The sequence below is a fragment of the Gorilla gorilla genome, chromosome 7, assembly GCF_029281585.2.
Source record: "Gorilla gorilla gorilla isolate KB3781 chromosome 7, NHGRI_mGorGor1-v2.1_pri, whole genome shotgun sequence".
Classification (NCBI taxonomy): Eukaryota; Metazoa; Chordata; class Mammalia; order Primates; family Hominidae; genus Gorilla; species Gorilla gorilla.
This window is the reverse complement of record NC_073231.2, coordinates 26,098-46,339: the sequence shown is the minus strand read 5'-3', so window position 1 is coordinate 46,339 and position 20,242 is coordinate 26,098.

Sequence of the window (20,242 nt, the reverse complement as noted above, 5' to 3'; positions counted from 1 at the left end):
GAGATAGCGGTGTAGATATTTCCATGTTTATACAGATAGCGGTGAAGATGTATGCATGTTTACACAGATAGCGGTGTAGATATTTCCATGTTCATCCAGATAGCTGTGTAGATATATCCATGTTCATACAGATAGCGGTGTAGATATTTCCATGTTCATACAGATAGCGGTGCAGATATTTCCATGCTCATCCAGATGGCTGTGTAGATATATCCATGTTCATGCAGATGGCGGTGAAGATATTTCCTTGTTCATACAGATAGCGGTGTAGATATTTCCATGTTCATACAGATAGCGGTGTGGATATTTCCATGTTCATACAGTTAGCGGTGTATTTATTTCCATGTTCATACAGATAGCGGTGTAGATATTTCCATTTTCATGCAGATAGCGGTGTATATATTTCCCTGTTCAAACAGTTAGCGGTGTAGATATTTCCATGTTCATAAAGATAGCGGTGTAGATATTTCCATGTTTATACAGATAGCGGTGAAAATGTATGCATGTTTACACAGATAGCGGTGTAGATATTTCCATGTTCATCCAGATGGCTGTGTAGACATATCCATGTTCATACAGATGGCTGTGTAGATATATCCATGTTCATACAGATGGCGGTGAAGATATTTCCATGTTCATACAGATAGCGGTGTAGATATTTCCATGTTCATACAGATAGCGGTGTGGATATTTCCATGTTCATACAGACAGCGGTGTTGATATTTCCATGTTCATCCAGATGGCTGTGTAGATATATCTATGTTCATACAGATGGTGGTGAAGATATTTCCATGTTCATACAGATATCGGTGTAGATATTTCCATGTTCATACAGATAGCGGTGAAGGTATTTCCATGTTCATACAGATATCGGTGTAGATATTTCCATGTTTATACAGGTAGCGTTGTAGATATTTCCATGTTTATACAGATAGCGGTGTAGATATTTCCATGTTTATACAGATAGCGGTGTAGATATATCCATGTTTATAGAGATAGCGGTGTAGATATCTCCTTCTTAATACAGATGGCCGTGTGGATATTTATATGTTCATACAGATGGCGGTGCGGATATTTCCATGTTCATACAGATGGTGGTGTAGATATTTCCATGTTCATACAGATATCGGTGTAGTTATTTCCATGTGTAAAGAGATAGCTGTGTAGATATTTCCATGTATATGCAGATAGTTGTGTAGATATTTCCATTTTCATGCACATAGCGGTGTAGATATTCCCATGTACAGATAGCGGTGTGGATATTTCCATGTTCATACAGATAGCGGTGTAGATATTTCCATGTTTATACAGACAGCGGTGAGGATGTATGCACGTTTACACAGATAGCGGTGTAGATATTTCCATGTTGATACAGATAGCGGTGAAGATGTATGCATGTTTACACAGATAGAGGTGTAGATATTTCCATGTTCACACAGATAGCGGTGTAGATATTTCCATGTTCATCCAGATGGCTGTGTAGATATATCCATGTTCATACAGATGGCGGTGAAGATATTTCCATGTTCACACAGATAGCGGTGTAGATATTTCCATGTTCATACAGATAGCGGTGTAGATATTTCCATGTATATGCAGATAGCTCTGTAGATATTTCCATTTTCATGCAGATAGTGGTGTAGATATTTCCATGTTCAAACAGATAGCGGTGTAGATATTTCCATGTTCATTCACATAGCGGTGTAGATATTTCCATGTTCAAACAGATAGCGGTGTAGAAATTTCCATGTTCATTCACATAGCGGTGTAGATATTTCCATGTTTATACAGATAGCGGTGAAGATGTATGCAAGTTTACACAGATAGCGGTGTAGATATTTCCATGTTCATACCGATAGCGGTGTAGATATTTCCATGTTCATCCAGATGGCTGTGTAGACATATCCATGTTCATACAGATGGCGGTGAAGATATTTCCATGTTCATACAGATAGCGGTGTAGATATTTCCTTGTTCATACAGATGGCTGTGTAGATATATCCATGTTCATACAGATGGCGGTGAAGATATTTCCATGTTCATACAGATGGCGATGTAGATATTTCCATGTTCATTCCGATAGCGGTGCTGATATTTCCATGTTTATACAGGTAGCGGTGTAGATATTTCCATATTTATACAGATACCGGTGTAGATATTTCCATGTTTATACACATAGCGGTGTAGATATTTCCATGTTTATACAGATAGCGGTGTAGATATCTCCATCTTAATACAGATGGCGGTGTAGATATTTATATGTTCATACAGATGGCGGTGCAGATATTTCCATGTTCATACAAATGGCGGTGTAGATATTTCCATGTTTATACAGATAGCGGTGAAGATGTATGCAAGTTTACACAGATATCGGTGTAGATATTTCCATGTTCATACACATAGTGGTGCAGATATTTCCGTGTTCATCCAGATGGCTGTGTAGATATATACATGTTCATACAGATAGCAGTGTAGATATTTCCATGTTCATAGAGATACTGCTGTAAATATTTCCATGTTCATACAGATAGCGGTGTAGCTCTTTCCAAGTTCATACAAATAGCGGTGTAGATATTTCCATGTTCCTACAGATAGCGGTGTAGATATTTCCATGTTCAGACAGATAGCGGTGCTTTTATTTCCATGTTTATACAGGTAGCGGTGTAGATATTTCCATGTTTATACAGATAGCGGTGTAGATATTTCCATGTTTATACAGATAGCGGTGTAGATATTTCCATGTTCAACCAGATGGCTGTGTAGATATATCCATGTTCATACAGATGGCGGTGAAGATATTTCCATGTTCATACAGATAGTGTTGTAGATATTTCCATGTTCATACAGATAGCGGTGTAGCTATTTCCATGTTCATACAGATAGCGGTGTAGCTATTTCCATGTTCATACAAATAGCGGTGTAGATATTTCCATGTTCGTACAGATAGCGGTGTAGATATTTCCATGTTCACACAGGTAGCGGTGCTTATACTTCCATGTTTATACAGGTAGCAGTGTAGATATTTCCATGTTTATACAGATAGCGGTGTAGATATTTCCATGTTTATCCAGATGGCTGTGTAGATATATCCATGTTGTTACAGATGGCGGTGAAGATATTTCCATGTTCATACAGATAGTGGTGTAGATATTTCCATGTTCATACAGATAGCGGTGTAGCTATTTCCATGTTCATACAGATAGCGGTGTAGATATTTCCATGTTTATACAGATAGCGGTGAAGATGTATGCATGTTTACACAGATAGCGGTGTAGATATTTCCATGTTCATACAGACAGCGGTGTAGATATTTCCATGTTCATACAGATAGCCGTGTAGATATTGCCATGTTCACCCAGATGGCTGTGTAGACATATACATGTTCATATAGATGGCGGTGAAGATATTTCCATGTTTATACAGATAGCAGTGTAGATATTTCCATATTTATACAGATAGCGGTGTAGATATCTCCATCTTAAAACAGATTGCGGTGTAGATATTTATATGTTCATACAGATGGCCGTGCAGACATTTCCATGTTCATACAGATAGCGGAGTAGTTATTTCCACGTGTAAAGAGATAGCGGTGTAGATATTTCCATGTATATGCTGATAGCTGTGTAGATATTTCCATTTTCATGCAGAGAGCGGTGTAGATATTTCCATGTTCATACAGATAGCGGTGTAGATATTTCCATGTTCATCCAGATAGCGGTGTAGATATTTCCATGTTCAACCAGATGGCTGTGTAGATATATCCATGTTCATACAGATGGCGGTGAAGATATTTCCATGCTCATACAGATAGTGGTGTAGATATTTCCATGTTCATACAGATAGCGGTGTAGCTATTTCCATGTTCATACAGATAGAGGTGTAGATATTTCCATGTTTATACAGATAGCGGTGTAGATATCTCCATCTTAATACAGATGGCGGTGAAGATATTTATATGTTCATACAGATGGCCAAGCAGATATCTCCATGTTCATACAGATGGCAGTGCAGATATTTCCATGTTCATACAGACGGCGGTGTAGATATTTCCATGTTTATAGAGATAGCGGTGTAGTTATTTCCATGTGTAAAGAGATAGCTGTGTAGATATTTCCATGTATATGCAGATAGCTGTGTAGATATTTCCATTTTCATGCAGATAGCGGTGTAGATATTTCCATGTTCAAACAGATAGCGGTGTAGATATTTCCATGTTCATACAGATAGTGGTGTAGATATTTCCATGTTTGTACAGATAGCGGTGAAGTTGTATGCATGTTTACACAGATAGCGGTGCAGATATTTCCATGTTCATACAGATAGCGGTGTAGATATTTCCATGATCATCCAGATGGCTGTGTAGATATATCCATGTTCATACAGATGGCGGTGCTGATTTTTCCATGTTTATACAGGTAGCGGTGTATATATTTCCATGTTTATACAGATAGCGGTGAAGATGTATGCATGTTTACACTGATAGCGGTGTAGATATTTCCATGTTCATCCTGATGGCTGTGCTGATATATCCATGTTCATAGAGATAGCCGTGTAGATATGTCCATTTTCATACAGATAGTGGTGTAGATATTTCCATGTTCATACAGATAGCTGTGTAGTTATTTCCATGTTCATGCAGATAGCAGTGTAGGTATGTCCATGTTCATCCAGATGGCTGTGTAGATACATCCATGCTCATACAGATGGCGGTGAAGATATTTCCATGTTTATACAGATAGCGGTGTAGATATTTCCATGTTCATACAGATAGTGGTGTAGATATTTCCATGTTCATACAGATAGCAGTGTAGCTATTTCCATGTTCATACAGATAGCGGTGTAGTTATTTCCATTTTCATCCAGATTGCTGTGTAGATATATTCATGTTCATACAGATGGCGGTCAAGATAATTCCATGTTCATACAGATAGTGGTGTAGATATTTCCATGTTCATCCAGATGGCTGTGTAGATATATCCATGTTCATACAGATGGTGGTGAAGATATTTCCATGTTTATACAGATAGCGGTGAAGATGTATGCATGTTTACACAGATAGCGGTGTAGATATTTCCAGGTTCATACAGATGGCGGTGTAGATATTTCCATGTTCATACAGATAGCGGTGTAGTTATTTCCATGTGTAAGGGGATAGCTGTGTAGATATTTCCATGTATATGCAGATAGCTGTGTAGATATTTCCATTTTCATGCAGATAGCGGTGTAGATATTTCCAGGTTCAAACAGATAGCGGTGTAGATACTTCCATGTTCATCCAGATAGCGGTGTAGATATTTCCATGTTCATACAGATAGCGATGTAGACATTTCCATGTTCATACAGATAGCGGTGCTTATATTTCCATGTTTATACAGGCAGCGGTGTAGATATTTCCATGTTTATACAGATAGCGGTGTAGATAATTCCAACTTTATACAGAAAGCGGTGTAGATATCTCCATCTTAATGCAGTTGGCGGTGGAGATATTTATGTGTTCATGAAGATGGCGGAGCAGATATTTCCATGTTCATACAGATGGCGGTGTAGATATTTCCATGCTTATAGAGATAGTGGTGTAGTTATTTCCATGTGGAAAGAGATAGCTTTGTATATATTTCCATGTATATGCAGATAGCTGTGTAGATATTTCCATTTTCATGCAGATAGCGGTGTAGATATTTCCATGTTCAAACAGATAGCGGTGTAGATATTTCCATGTTCATACTGATAGCGGTGTAGATATTTCCATGTTTATACAGATAGCGGTCTAGATATTTCCATGTTTATACAGATAGTGGTGAAGATTTATGCATGTTTACACAGATAGCAGTGTAGATATTTCCATGTTCATACAGATAGCGGTGTAGATATTTCCATGTTCATCCAGATGGCTGCGTAGATATATCCATGTTCATACAGATGGCGGTGAAGTTATTTCCATGTTCGTACAGATAGCGGTGTAGATATTTCCATCTTAATACAGATATTGGTGTAGATATTTCCATGTTCATACAGATAGCGTTGTTGCTATTTCCATGTTCATGCAGATAGCGGTGTAGATGTTTCCATGTTCATGCAGATGGCTGTGAAGATATATCCATGTTCATACAGATGGCGGTGAAGCTATTTCCATGTTCAAACTTATAGCGGTGCTGATATTTCCTTGTTTATACAGGTAGCGGTGTAGATATTTCCATGTTTATACAGATAGCGGTGTAGATATTTCCATGTTTATACAGATAGCAGTGTTGATATCTCCATCTTAATACAGATGGCGGTGTAGATATTTATATGTTCATACAGATGGCTGTGCAGATATTTCCATGCCATACAGATGACGGTGTAGATATTTCCATATTCATACAGATAGCGGTGTAGTTATTTCCATGTGTAAAGAGATAGCTGTGTAGATATTTCCATGTATATGCAGATAGCTGTGTAGATATTTCCATTTTCATGCAGATAGCGGTTTAGATATTTCCATATTCAAACAGATAGCGGTGTAGATATTTCCATGTTCATCCAGATAGCGGTGTAGATATTTCCATGTTTATACAGATAGCGGTGAAGATGTATGCATGTTTACACAGATAGCGGTGTAGATATTTCCATGTTCCTACAGATAGTGGTGTAGATATTTCCATGTTCATCCAGATAGCTGTGTAGATATATCCATGTTCATACATATAGCGGTGTAGATATTTCCATTTTCATACAGATAGCAGTGTAGCTATTTCCATGTTCATACAGATAGCGGTGAAGATATTTCCATGTTCGTACAGATAGCGGTGCTGATATTTCCATGTTTATACAGGTAGCGGTGTGGATATTTCCTTGTTTATACAGATAGCGGTGTAGATATTTCCATGTTTATACAGATAGCGGTGTAGATATTTCCAGGATTATACAGACAGCGGTGTAGATATCTCCATCTTAATACAGATGGCGGTGTAGATATTTATATGTTCATAGAGATGGCGGTGCAGATATTTCCACATTAATACAGATGGCCGTGTAGATATTTCTATGTTTATAGAGATAGTGGTGTAGTTATTTCCATGTGTAAAGAGATAGCTTTGTAGATATTTCCATGTATATGCAGATAGCTGTGTATATATTTCCATTTTCATGCAGATAGCGGTGCAGATATTTCCATATTCAAACAGATAGCGGTGTAGATATTTCCATGTTTATACAGATAGCGGTGAAGATGTATGCAGGTTTACACAGATAGCGGTGTAGATATTTCCATGTTCATACTGATTGCGGTGCTGATATTTCCATGTTTATACAGGTAGCGGTGTAGATATATCCATGTTCATACAGATGGCGGTGAACATATTTCCATGTGCATACAGATAGCGGTGTAGATATTTCCATGTTCATACAGATAGCGGTGTATATATTTCCATGTTCATACAGATAGCAGTGCTGATATTTCCATGTTCATCCAGATGGCTGTGTAGATATATCCATGTTCATACAGATGGCGGTGAAGATATTTCCATGTTCATACAAATAGCGGTGGAGATAATTCCATTTTCATACAGATAGCGGTGTAGATATTCCCATGTTCATACAGATAGCGGTGCTGATTTTTCCATGTTTATGCAGGTAGCGGTGCAGATATTTCCATGTTTATGCAGATAGCGGTGTAGATATTTCCATGTTTATACAGATAGCGGTGTAGATATTTCCATGTTTATACAGATAGCGGTGTAGATATCTCCATCTTAATACAGATGGCGGTGTAGATATTTATATGTTCATACAGACGGCAGTGCAGATATTTCCATGTTCATACAGATGGCGGTGTAGATATTTCCATGTTTATAGAGATAGCGGTGTTGTTATTTCCATGTGTAAAGAGATAGCTTTGTAGATATTTCCATGTACATGCAGATAGCTGGGTAGATATTTCCATTTTCATGCAGATAGCTGTGTAGATATTTCCATGATCAAACAGATATCGGTGTAGATATTTCCATGTTCATAGAGATAGCGGTGTAGATATTTCCATGTTTATACAGATAGCGGTGAAGATGTATGCATGTTTACACAGATAGCGATGTAGATATTTCCATGTTCATACAGATAGCGGTGCTGATATTTCCATGTTTATACAGGTAGCGGTGTAGATATTTCCATGTTTATACAGATAGCGGTGTAGATATTTCCATGTTTATACAGATAGCGGTGTCGATATTTACATGTTTATACAGATAGCGGTGTAGATATCTCCATCTTAATACAGATGGCGGTGTAGATATTTATATGTTCATACAGATGGCCGTGCAGATATTTCCATGTTCATACAGATGACGGTGAAGATATATCCATGTTCATACAGATGGCGGTGAAAATATTTCCATGTTCACGCAGATAGCGGTGTAGATATTTCAATGTTCAAACAGATTGTGGTGTAGATACTTCCATGTTCATACAGATAGCGGTGTATATATTTCCATGTTCAAACAGATAGCGGTGTAGATACTTCCATGTTCATACAGATAGCGGTGTACATATTTCCATGTTTATACAGATAGCAGTGAAGATGTATGCATGTTTACACAGATAGCGGTGTAGATATTTCCATGTTCATACAGATAGCGGTGTAGATATTTCCATGTTCATACAGATAGCGGTGTAGATATTTCCATATTTATACAGATAGCGGTGAAGATATATGCATGTTTACACAGATAGCGGTGTAGATATTTCCATGTTCATACAGATACCGGTGTAGATATTTCCATGTACATCCAGGTGGCTGTGTAGATATATCCATGTTCATACAGATAGCGGTTAAGATGAGTCCATGTTCATACAGATAGCGGTATAGATATTTCCATGTTCATACAGATAGCGGTGTAGATATTTCCATGTTCATACAGATAGCGGTGTAGCTATTTCCATGTTCATTCAGATAGCGGTGAAGATATTTCCATGTTCATCCAGATGGCTGTGTAGACATATCCATGTTCATACAGATGGCGGTGAAGATAATTCCATGTTCATACAGATAGCGGTATAGATATTTCCATGTTCATACAGATAGTGGTGTAGATATTTCCATGTTCATACAGATAGAGGGGCTGATATTTCCATGTTCATACAGATAGCGGTGCTGATATTTCCATGTTTATACAGGTAGCGGTGTAGATATTTCCATGTTTATACAGATAGCGGTGTAGATATTTCCATGTTTATACAGATAGCGGCGTAGTTATTTCCAGGTTTATACAGACAGCGGTGTAGATATCTCCATCTTAATACAGATGGAGGTGCAGATATTTATAGGTTCATACAGATGGCGGTGCAGATATTTCCATGTTCATACAGATGGCGGTGTATATATTTCCATGTTCATACAGATAGCGGTGTTGCTATTTGCATGTTCATGCAGATAGCGGTTTAGATATTTCCATGTTCATCCAGATGGCTGTATAGATATATCCACGTTCATACATATGGCGGTGAAGATATTTCCATGTTCGTACAGATAGCGGTGTAGATATTTCCATGTTCCTACAGATAGTGGTGTAGATATTTCCATGTGCATACAGATAGCGGTGTAGCTATTTCCATGTTCATACAGATAGCGGTGTAGATATTTCCATGTTCATCCAGATGGCTGTGTAGATATATCCATGTTCATACAGATGGCGGTGAAGATATTTCCATGTTCATACAGATAGCGGTGTAGATATTTCCAAGTTCATACAGATAGCGGTGTAGATATCTCCATCTTAATACAGATGGCGGTGTAGATATTTATATGTTCATACAGATGGCCGTGCAGATATTTCCATGTCATTACAGATGGCGGTGTAGATATTTCCATGTTCATACAGATAGCGGTGCAGTTATTTCCATATGTAAAGAGATAGCTGTGTAGATATTTCCATGTATATGCAGATAGCTGTGTAGATATTTCCATTTTCATGCAGATAGCGGTTTAGATATTTCCATGTTCAAACAGATAGCGGTGTAGATATTTCCATGTTCATACAGATAGCGGTGTAGATATTTCCATGTTTATACAGATGGCGGTGAAGATATTTCCATGTTCATCCAGATGGCTGTGTAGATATATCCATGTTCATACAGATAGCGGTGTAGATATTTGCATGTTCATACAGATAGTGCTGTAGATATTTCCATGTTCATACAGATAGCGGTGTTGATATTTCCATGTTCGTACAGATAGCGGTGTAGATATTTCCATGTTCATACAGATAGCGGTGCTTATATTTCCACATTTATACAGGTAGCGGTGTAGATATTTCCATGTTTATTCAGATAGCGGTTTAGATATTTCCAAGTTTATACAGATAGCGGTGTAGAAATTTCCATGTTCATCCAGATGGCTGGGTAGATATATCCATGTTCATACAGATGGCGGTGAAGATATTTCCATGTTCATACAGATAGCCTTGTAGATATTTCCATGTTCATACAGATAGCAGTGTATATATTTCCATGTTCACCCGTATGGCTGTGTAGACATATACATGTTCATATAGATGGCGGTGAAGATAATTCCATGTTCATACAGATAGCGGTGTAGATATTTCCATCTTCCTACAGATAGTGGTGTAGATATTTCCACGTTCATACAGATAGAGGTGCAGATATTTCCTTGTTCATACAGAAAGCGGTGTAGCTATTTTCATGTTCGTACAGATAGCGGTGCTGATATTTCCATGTTTATACAGGTAGCGGTGTGGATATTTCCATGTTTATACAGATAGCGGTGTAGATATTTCCAGGTTTATACAGATAGCGGTGTAGATATCTCCATCTTAATACAGATGGCGGTGTAGATATTTATATGTTCATACAGATGGCCGTGCAGTTATCTCCATGTTCATACAGATGGCGGTGCAGATATTTCCATGTTCATACAGATAGCGGTGTAGTTATTTCCATGTTCAAACAGATAGCGGTGTAGATATTTCCATGTTCATACAGATAGCGGTGTAGATATTTCCATGTTTATACAGATAGCGGTCTAGATATTTCCATGTTTATACAGATAGCGGTGAAGATGTATGCATGTTTACACAGATAGCAGTGTAGATATTTCCATGTTCATACAGATAGCGGTGTAGATATTTCCATGTTCATCCAGATGGCTGTGTAGATATATCCATGTTCATACAGATGGCGGTGAAGTTATTTCCATGTTCGTACAGATAGCGGTGTAGATATTTCCATCTTAATACAGATATTGGTGTAGATATTTCCATGTTCATACAGATAGCGTTGTTGCTATTTCCATGTTCATGCAGATAGCGGTGTAGATGGTTCCATGTTCATGCAGATGGCTGTGAAGATATATCCATGTTCATACAGATGGCGGTGAAGCTATTTCCATGTTCAAACGGATAGCGGTGCTGATATTTCCATGTTTATTCAGGTAGCGGTGTAGATATTTCCATGTTTATACAGATAGCGGTGTAGATATTTCCATGTTTATACAGATAGCAGTGTTGATATCTCCATCTTAATACAGATGGCGGTGTAGATATTTATATGTTCATACAGATGGCTGTGCAGATATTTCCATGTCATACAGATGACGGTGTAGATATTTCCATATTCATACAGATAGCGGTGTAGTTATTTCCATGTGTAAAGAGATAGCTGTGTAGATATTTCCATGTATATGCAGATAGCTGTGTAGATATTTCCATTTTCATGCAGATAGCGGTTTAGATATTTCCATATTCAAACAGATAGCGGTGTAGATATTTCCATGTTCATCCAGATAGCGGTGTAGATATTTCCATGTTTATACAGATAGCGGTGAAGATGTATGCATGTTTACACAGATAGCGGTGTAGATATTTCCATGTTCCTACAGATAGTGGTGTAGATATTTCCATGTTCATCCAGATAGCTGTGTAGATATATCCATGTTCATACAGATAGCGGTGTAGATATTTCCATGTTCATACAGATAGCGGTGTAGCTATTTCCATGTTCATACAGATAGCGGTGAAGATATTTCCATGTTCGTACAGATAGCGGTGCTGATATTTCCATGTTTATACAGGTAGCGGTGTGGATATTTCCTTGTTTATACAGATAGCGGTGTAGATATTTCCATGTTTATACAGATAGCGGTGAAGATGTATGCAGGTTTACACAGATAGCGGTGTAGATATTTCCATGTTCATACAGATTGCGGTGCTGATATTTCCATGTTTATACTGGTAGCGGTGTAGATATATCCATGTTCATACAGATGGCGGTGAACATATTTCCATGTGCGTACAGATAGCGGTGTAGATATTTCCATGTTCATACAGATAGCGGTGTATATATTTCCATGTTCATACAGATAGCAGTGCTGATATTTCCATGTTCATCCAGATGGCTGTGTAGATATATCCATGTTCATACAGATGGCGGTGAAGATATTTCCATGTTCATACAAATAGGGGTGGAGATAATTCCATTTTCATACAGATAGCGGTGTAGATATTCCCATGTTCATACAGATAGCGGTGCTGATTTTTCCATGTTTATGCAGGTAGCGGTGCAGATATTTCCATGTTTATGCAGATAGCGGTGTAGATATTTCCATGTTTATACAGATAGCGGTGTAGATATTTCCATGTTTATACAGATAGCGGTGTAGATATCTCCATCTTAATACAGATGGCGGTGTAGATATTTATATGTTCATACAGACGGCAGTGCAGATATTACCATGTTCATACAGATGGCGGTGTAGATATTTCCATGTTTATAGAGATAGCGGTGTAGTTATTTCCATGTGTAAAGAGATAGCTTTGTAGATATTTCCATGTACATGCAGATAGCTGGGTAGATATTTCCATTTTCATGCAGATAGCGGTGTAGATATTTCCATGATCAAACAGATATCGGTGTAGATATTTCCATGTTCATAGAGATAGCGGTGTAGATATTTCCATGTTTATACAGATAGCGGTGAAGATGTATGCATGTTTACACAGATAGCGATGTAGATATTTCCATGTTCATACAGATAGCGGTGCTGATATTTCCATGTTTATACAGGTAGCGGTGTAGATATTTCCATGTTTATACAGATAGCGGTGTAGATATTTCCATGTTTATACAGATAGCGGTGTCGATATTTACATGTTTATACAGATAGCGGTGTAGATATCTCCATCTTAATACAGATGGCGGTGTAGATATTTATATGTTCATACAGATGGCGGTGCAGATATTTCCATGTTCATACAGATGACGGTGAAGATATATCCATGTTCATACAGATGGCGGTGAAAATATTTCCATGTTCATGCAGATAGCGGTGTAGATATTTCAATGTTCAAACAGATTGTGGTGTAGATACTTCCATGTTCATACAGATAGCGGTGTAGATATTTCCATGTTCAAACAGATAGCGGTGTAGATACATCCATGTTCATACAGATAGCGGTGTACATATTTCCATGTTTATACAGATAGCGGTGAAGATGTATGCATGTTTACACAGATAGCGGTGTAGATATTTCCATGTTCATACAGATAGCGGTGTAGATATTTCCATGTTCATACAGATAGCGGTGTAGATATTTCCATATTTATACAGATAGCGGTGAAGATATATGCATGTTTACACAGATAGCGGTGTAGATATTTCCATGTTCATACAGATAGCGGTGTAGATATTTCCATGTACATCCAGGTGGCTGTGTAGATATATCCATGTTCATACAGATAGCGGTGAAGATAAGTCCATGTTCATACAGATAGCGGTATAGATATTTCCATGTTCATACAGATAGTGGTGTAGATATTTCCATGTTCATACAGATAGCGGTGTAGCTATTTCCATGTTCATTCAGATAGCGGTGAAGATATTTCCATGTTCATCCAGATGGCTGTGTAGACATATCCATGTTCATACAGATGGCGGTGAAGATAATTCCATGTTCATACAGATAGCGGTATAGATATTTCCATGTTCATACAGATAGTGGTGTAGATATTTCCATGTTCATACAGATAGAGGGGCTGATATTTCCATGTTCATACAGATAGCGGTGCTGATATTTCCATGTTTATGCAGGTAGCGGTTTAGATATTTCCATGTTTATACAGATAGCGGTGTAGATATTTCCATGTTTATACAGATAGCGGCGTAGTTATTTCCAGGTTTATACAGACAGCGGTGTAGATATCTCCATCTTAATACAGATGGCGGTGCAGATATTTATAGGTTCATACAGATGGCGGTGCAGATATTTCCATGTTCATACAGATGGCGGTGTATATATTTCCATGTTCATACAGATAGCGGTGTTGCTATTTGCATGTTCATGCAGATAGCGGTTTAGATATTTCCATGTTCATCCAGATGGCTGTATAGATATATCCACGTTCATACATATGGCGGTGAAGATATTTCCATGTTCGTACAGATAGCGGTGTAGATATTTCCATGTTCCTACAGATAGTGGTGTAGATATTTCCATGTGCATACAGATAGCGGTGTAGCTATTTCCATGTTCATACAGATAGCGGTGTAGATATTTCCATGTTCATCCAGATGGCTGTGTAGATATATCCATGTTCATACAGATGGCGGTGAAGATATTTCCATGTTCATACAGATAGCGGTGTAGATATTTCCAAGTTCATACAGATAGCGGTGTAGATATCTCCATCTTAATACAGATGGCGGTGTAGATATTTATATGTTCATACAGATGGCCTTGCAGATATTTCCATGTCATTACAGATGGCGGTGTAGATATTTCCATGTTCATACAGATAGCGGTGCAGTTATTTCCATATGTAAAGAGATAGCTGTGTAGATATTTCCATGTATATGCAGATAGCTGTGTAGATATTTCCATTTTCATGCAGATAGCGGTTTAGATATTTCCATGTTCAAACAGATAGCGGTGTAGATATTTCCATGTTCATACAGATAGCGGTGTACATATTTCCATGTTTATACAGATGGCGGTGAAGATATTTCCATGTTCATCCAGATGGCTGTGTAGATATATCCATGTTCATACAGATAGCGGTGTAGATATTTCCATGTTCATACAGATAGTGCTGTAGATATTTCCATGTTCATACAGATAGCGGTGTTGATATTTCCATGTTCGTACAGATAGCGGTGTAGATATTTCCATGTTCATACAGATAGCGGTGCTTATATTTCCACATTTATACAGGTAGCGGTGTAGATATTTCCATGTTTATTCAGATAGCGGTGTATATATTTCCATGTTTATACAGATAGCGGTGTAGAAATTTCCATGTTCATCCAGATGGCTGTGTAGATATATCCATGTTCATACAGATGGCGGTGAAGATATTTCCATGTTCATACAGATAGCGGTGTAGATATTTCCATGTTCATACAGATAGCAGTGTATATATTTCCATGTTCACCCGTATGGCTGTGTAGACATATACATGTTCATATAGATGGCGGTGAAGATTATTCCATGTTCATACAGATAGCGGTGTAGATATTTCCATCTTCATACAGATAGTGGTGTAGGTATTTCCACGTTCATACAGATAGTGGTGCAGATATTTCCTTGTTCATACAGAAAGCGGTGTAGCTATTTTCATGTTCGTACAGATAGCGGTGCTGATATTTCCATGTTTATACAGGTAGCGGTGTGGATATTTCCATGTTTATACAGATAGCGGTGTAGATATTTCCAGGTTTATACAGATAGCGGTGTAGATATCTCCATCTTAATACAGATGGCGGTGTAGATATTTATATGTTCATACAGTTGGTGGTACAGATATTTCCATGTTCATACAGATGGTGGTGTAGCTATTTCCATGTTCATGCAGATAGCGGTGTAGATATCTCCATGTTCATCCAGATGGCTGTGTAGATATATCCATGTTCATACAGATGGCGGTGAAGATATTTCCACGTTCATACAGATAGCGGTGTAGATATTTCCATGTTCATACAGATAGCGGTGTAGATATTTCTATGCTCATCCAGATGGCTGTGTAGATGTATCCATTGTCATACAGATGGCGGTGAAGATTTTTCCATGTAAATACAGATGGCGGTGTAGATATTTCCATGTTCATACAGATAGCCGTGTAGATATTGCCATGTTCATACCGATAGCGGTGCTGATACTTCCATGTTTATACAGATAGTGGTGTACATATTTCCGTGTTTATACAGATGGCTGTGTAGATATATCCATGTTCATACAGATGGCGGTGTAGATATTTCCATGTTCATACAGATAGCGGTTTACATATTTCCATGTTCATTCAGATGGCTGTGTAGAAATATCCATGTTCATTCAGATGGCGGAGAAGATATTTCCATATTCATACAGATGGCGGTGTAGATATTTCCATGTTCAAACAGATAGCGGTGTAGATATTTCTATGTTCATACAGATAGCGGTGTAGATATTTCCATGTTCATACAGATAGCGGTGTAGATATTTCCATGTTCATACAGATAGCGGTGTATGTATTTCCATGTTCATACAGATAGCGGTGTAGATATTTCCATTTTTATGCAGATAGCGGTGTATATATTTCCCTGTTCAAACAGTTAGCGGTTTAGATATGTCCATGTTCATAAAGATAGCGGTGTAGATATTTCCATGTTTATACAGATAGCGGTGAAAATGTATGCATGTTTACACAGATAGCTTTGTAGATATTTCAATGTTCATCTAGAATGCTGTGTAGATATATCCATGTTCATACAGATGGCGGTGAAGGTATTTCCATGTTCATACAGATAGCGGTGTAGATATTTCCATGTTCATACAGATAGCGGTGTAGATATTTCCATGTTCATACAGATAGCGTTGTTGCTATTTCCATGTTCATGCAGATAGCGGTGTAGATGTTTCCATGTTCATGCAGATGGCTGTGAAGATATATCCATGTTCATACAGATGGCGGTGAAGCTATTTCCATGTTCAAACTTATAGCGGTGCTGATATTTCCTTGTTTATACAGGTAGCGGTGTAGATATTTCCATGTTTATACAGATAGCGGTGTAGATATTTCCATGTTTATACAGATAGCAGTGTTGATATCTCCATCTTAATACAGATGGCGGTTTAGATATTTATATGTTCATACAGATGGCTGTGCAGATATTTCCATGCCATACAGATGACGGTGTAGATATTTCCATATTCATACAGATAGCGGTGTAGTTATTTCCATGTGTAAAGAGATAGCTGTGTAGATATTTCCATGTATATGCAGATAGCTGTGTAGATATTTCCATTTTCATGCAGATAGCGGTTTAGATATTTCCATGTTCAAACAGATAGCGGTGTAGATATTTCCATGTTCATCCAGATAGCGGTGTAGATATTTCCATGTTTATACAGATAGCGGTGAAGATGTATGCATGTTTACACAGATAGCGGTGTAGATATTTCCATGTTCCTACAGATAGTGGTGTAGATATTTCCATGTTCATCCAGATAGCTGTGTAGATATATCCATGTTCATACAGATAGCGGTGTAGATATTTCCATTTTCATACAGATAGCGGTGTAGCTATTTCCATGTTCATACAGATAGCGGTGAAGATATTTCCATGTTCGTACAGATAGCAGTGCTGATATTTCCATGTTTATACAGGTAGCGGTGTGGATATTTCCTTGTTTATACAGATAGCGGTGTAGATATTTCCATGTTTATACAGATAGCGGTGTAGATATTTCCAGGATTATACAGACAGCGGTGTAGATATCTCCATCTTAATACAGATGGCGGTGTAGATATTTATATGTTCATAGAGATGGCGGTGCAGATATTTCCACATTCATACAGATGGCCGTGTAGATATTTCTATGTTTATAGAGATAGTGGTGTAGTTATTTCCATGTGTAAAGAGATAGCTTTGTAGATATTTCCATGTATATGCAGATAGCTGTGTATATATTTCCATTTTCATGCAGATAGCGGTGCAGATATTTCCATGTTCAAACAGATAGCGGTGTAGGTATTTCCATGTTTATACAGATAGCGGTGAAGATGTATGCAGGTTTACACAGATAGCGGTGTAGATATTTCCATGTTCATACTGATTGCGGTGCTGATATTTCCATGTTTATACAGGTAGCGGTGTAGATATATCCATCTTCATACAGATGGCGGTGAACATATTTCCATGTGCATACAGATAGCGGTGTAGATATTTCCATGTTCATACAGATAGCGGTGTATATATTTCCATGTTCATACAGATAGCAGTGCTGATATTTCCATGTTCATCCAGATGGCTGTGTAGATATATCCATGTTCATACAGATGGCGGTGAAGATATTTCCATGTTCATACAAATAGCGGTGGAGATAATTCCATTTTCATACAGATAGCGGTGTAGATATTCCCATGTTCATACAGATAGCGGTGCTGATTTTTCCATGTTTATGCAGGTAGCGGTGCAGATATTTCCATGTTTATGCAGATAGCGGTGTAGATATTTCCATGTTTATACAGATAGCGGTGTAGATATTTCCATGTTTATACAGATAGCGGTGTAGATATCTCCATCTTAATACAGATGGCGGTGTAGATATTTATATATTCATACAGACGGCAGTGCAGATATTTCCATGTTCATACAGATGGCGGTGTAGATATTTCCATGTTTATAGAGATAGCGGTGTAGTTATTTCCATGTGTAAAGAGATAGCTTTGTAGATATTTCCATGTACATGCAGATAGCTGGGTAGATATTTCCATTTTCATGCAGATAGCTGTGTAGATATTTCCATGATCAAACAGATATCGGTGTAGATATTTCCATGTTCATAGAGATAGCGGTGTAGATATTTCCATGTTTATACAGATAGCGGTGAAGATGTATGCATGTTTACACAGATAGCGATGTAGATATTTCCATGTTCATACAGATAGCGGTGCTGATATTTCCATGTTTATACAGGTAGCGGTGTAGATATTTCCATGTTTATACAGATAGCGGTGTAGATATTTCCATGTTTATACAGATAGCGGTGTAGATATTTACATGTTTATACAGATAGCGGTGTAGATATCTCCATCTTAATACAGATGGCGGTGTAGATATTTATATGTTCATACAGATGGCCGTGCAGATATTTCCATGTTCATACAGATGACGGTGAAGATATATCCATGTTCATACAGATGGCGGTGAAAATATTTCCATGTTCATGCAGATAGCGGTGTAGATATTTCAATGTTCAAACAGATTGTGGTGTAGATACTTCCATGTTCATACAGATAGCGGTGTAGATATTTCCATGTTCAAACAGATAGCGGTGTAGATACTTCCATGTTCATACAGATAGCGGTGTACATATTTCCATGTTTATACAGATAGCGGTGAAGATGTATGCATGTTTACACAGATAGCGGTGTAGATATTTCCATGTTCATACAGATAGCGGTGTAGATATTTCCATGTTCATACAGATAGCGGTGTAGATATTTCCATATTTATACAGATAGCGGTGAAGATATATGCATGTTTACACAGATAGCGGTGTAGATATTTCCATGTTCATACAGATAGCGGTGTAGATATTTCCATGTACATCCAGGTGGCTGTGTAGATATATCCATGTTCATACAGATAGCGGTGAAGATAAGTCCATGTTCATACAGATAGCGGTATAGATATTTCCATGTTCATACAGATAGTGGTGTAGATATTTCCATGTTCATACAGATAGCGGTGTAGCTATTTCCATGTTCATTCAGATAGCGGTGATGATATTTCCATGTTCATCCAGATGGCTGTGTAGACATATCCATGTTCATACAGATGGCGGTGAAGATAATTCCATGTTCATACAGATAGCGGTATAGATATTTCCATGTTCATACAGATAGTGGTGTAGATATTTCCATGTTCATACAGATAGAGGGGCTGATATTTCCATGTTCATACAGATAGCGGTGCTGATATTTCCATGTTTATACAGGTAGCGGTTTTGATATTTCCATGTTTATACAGATAGCGGTGTAGATATTTCCATGTTTATACAGATAGCGGCGTAGTTATTTCCAGGTTTATACAGACAGCGGTGTAGATATCTCCATCTTAATACAGATGGCGGTGCAGATATTTATAGGTTCATACAGATGGCGGTGCAGATATTTCCATGTTCATACAGATGGCGGTGTATATATTTCCATGTTCATACAGATAGCGGTGTTGCTATTTGCATGTTCATGCAGATAGCGGTTTAGATATTTCCAT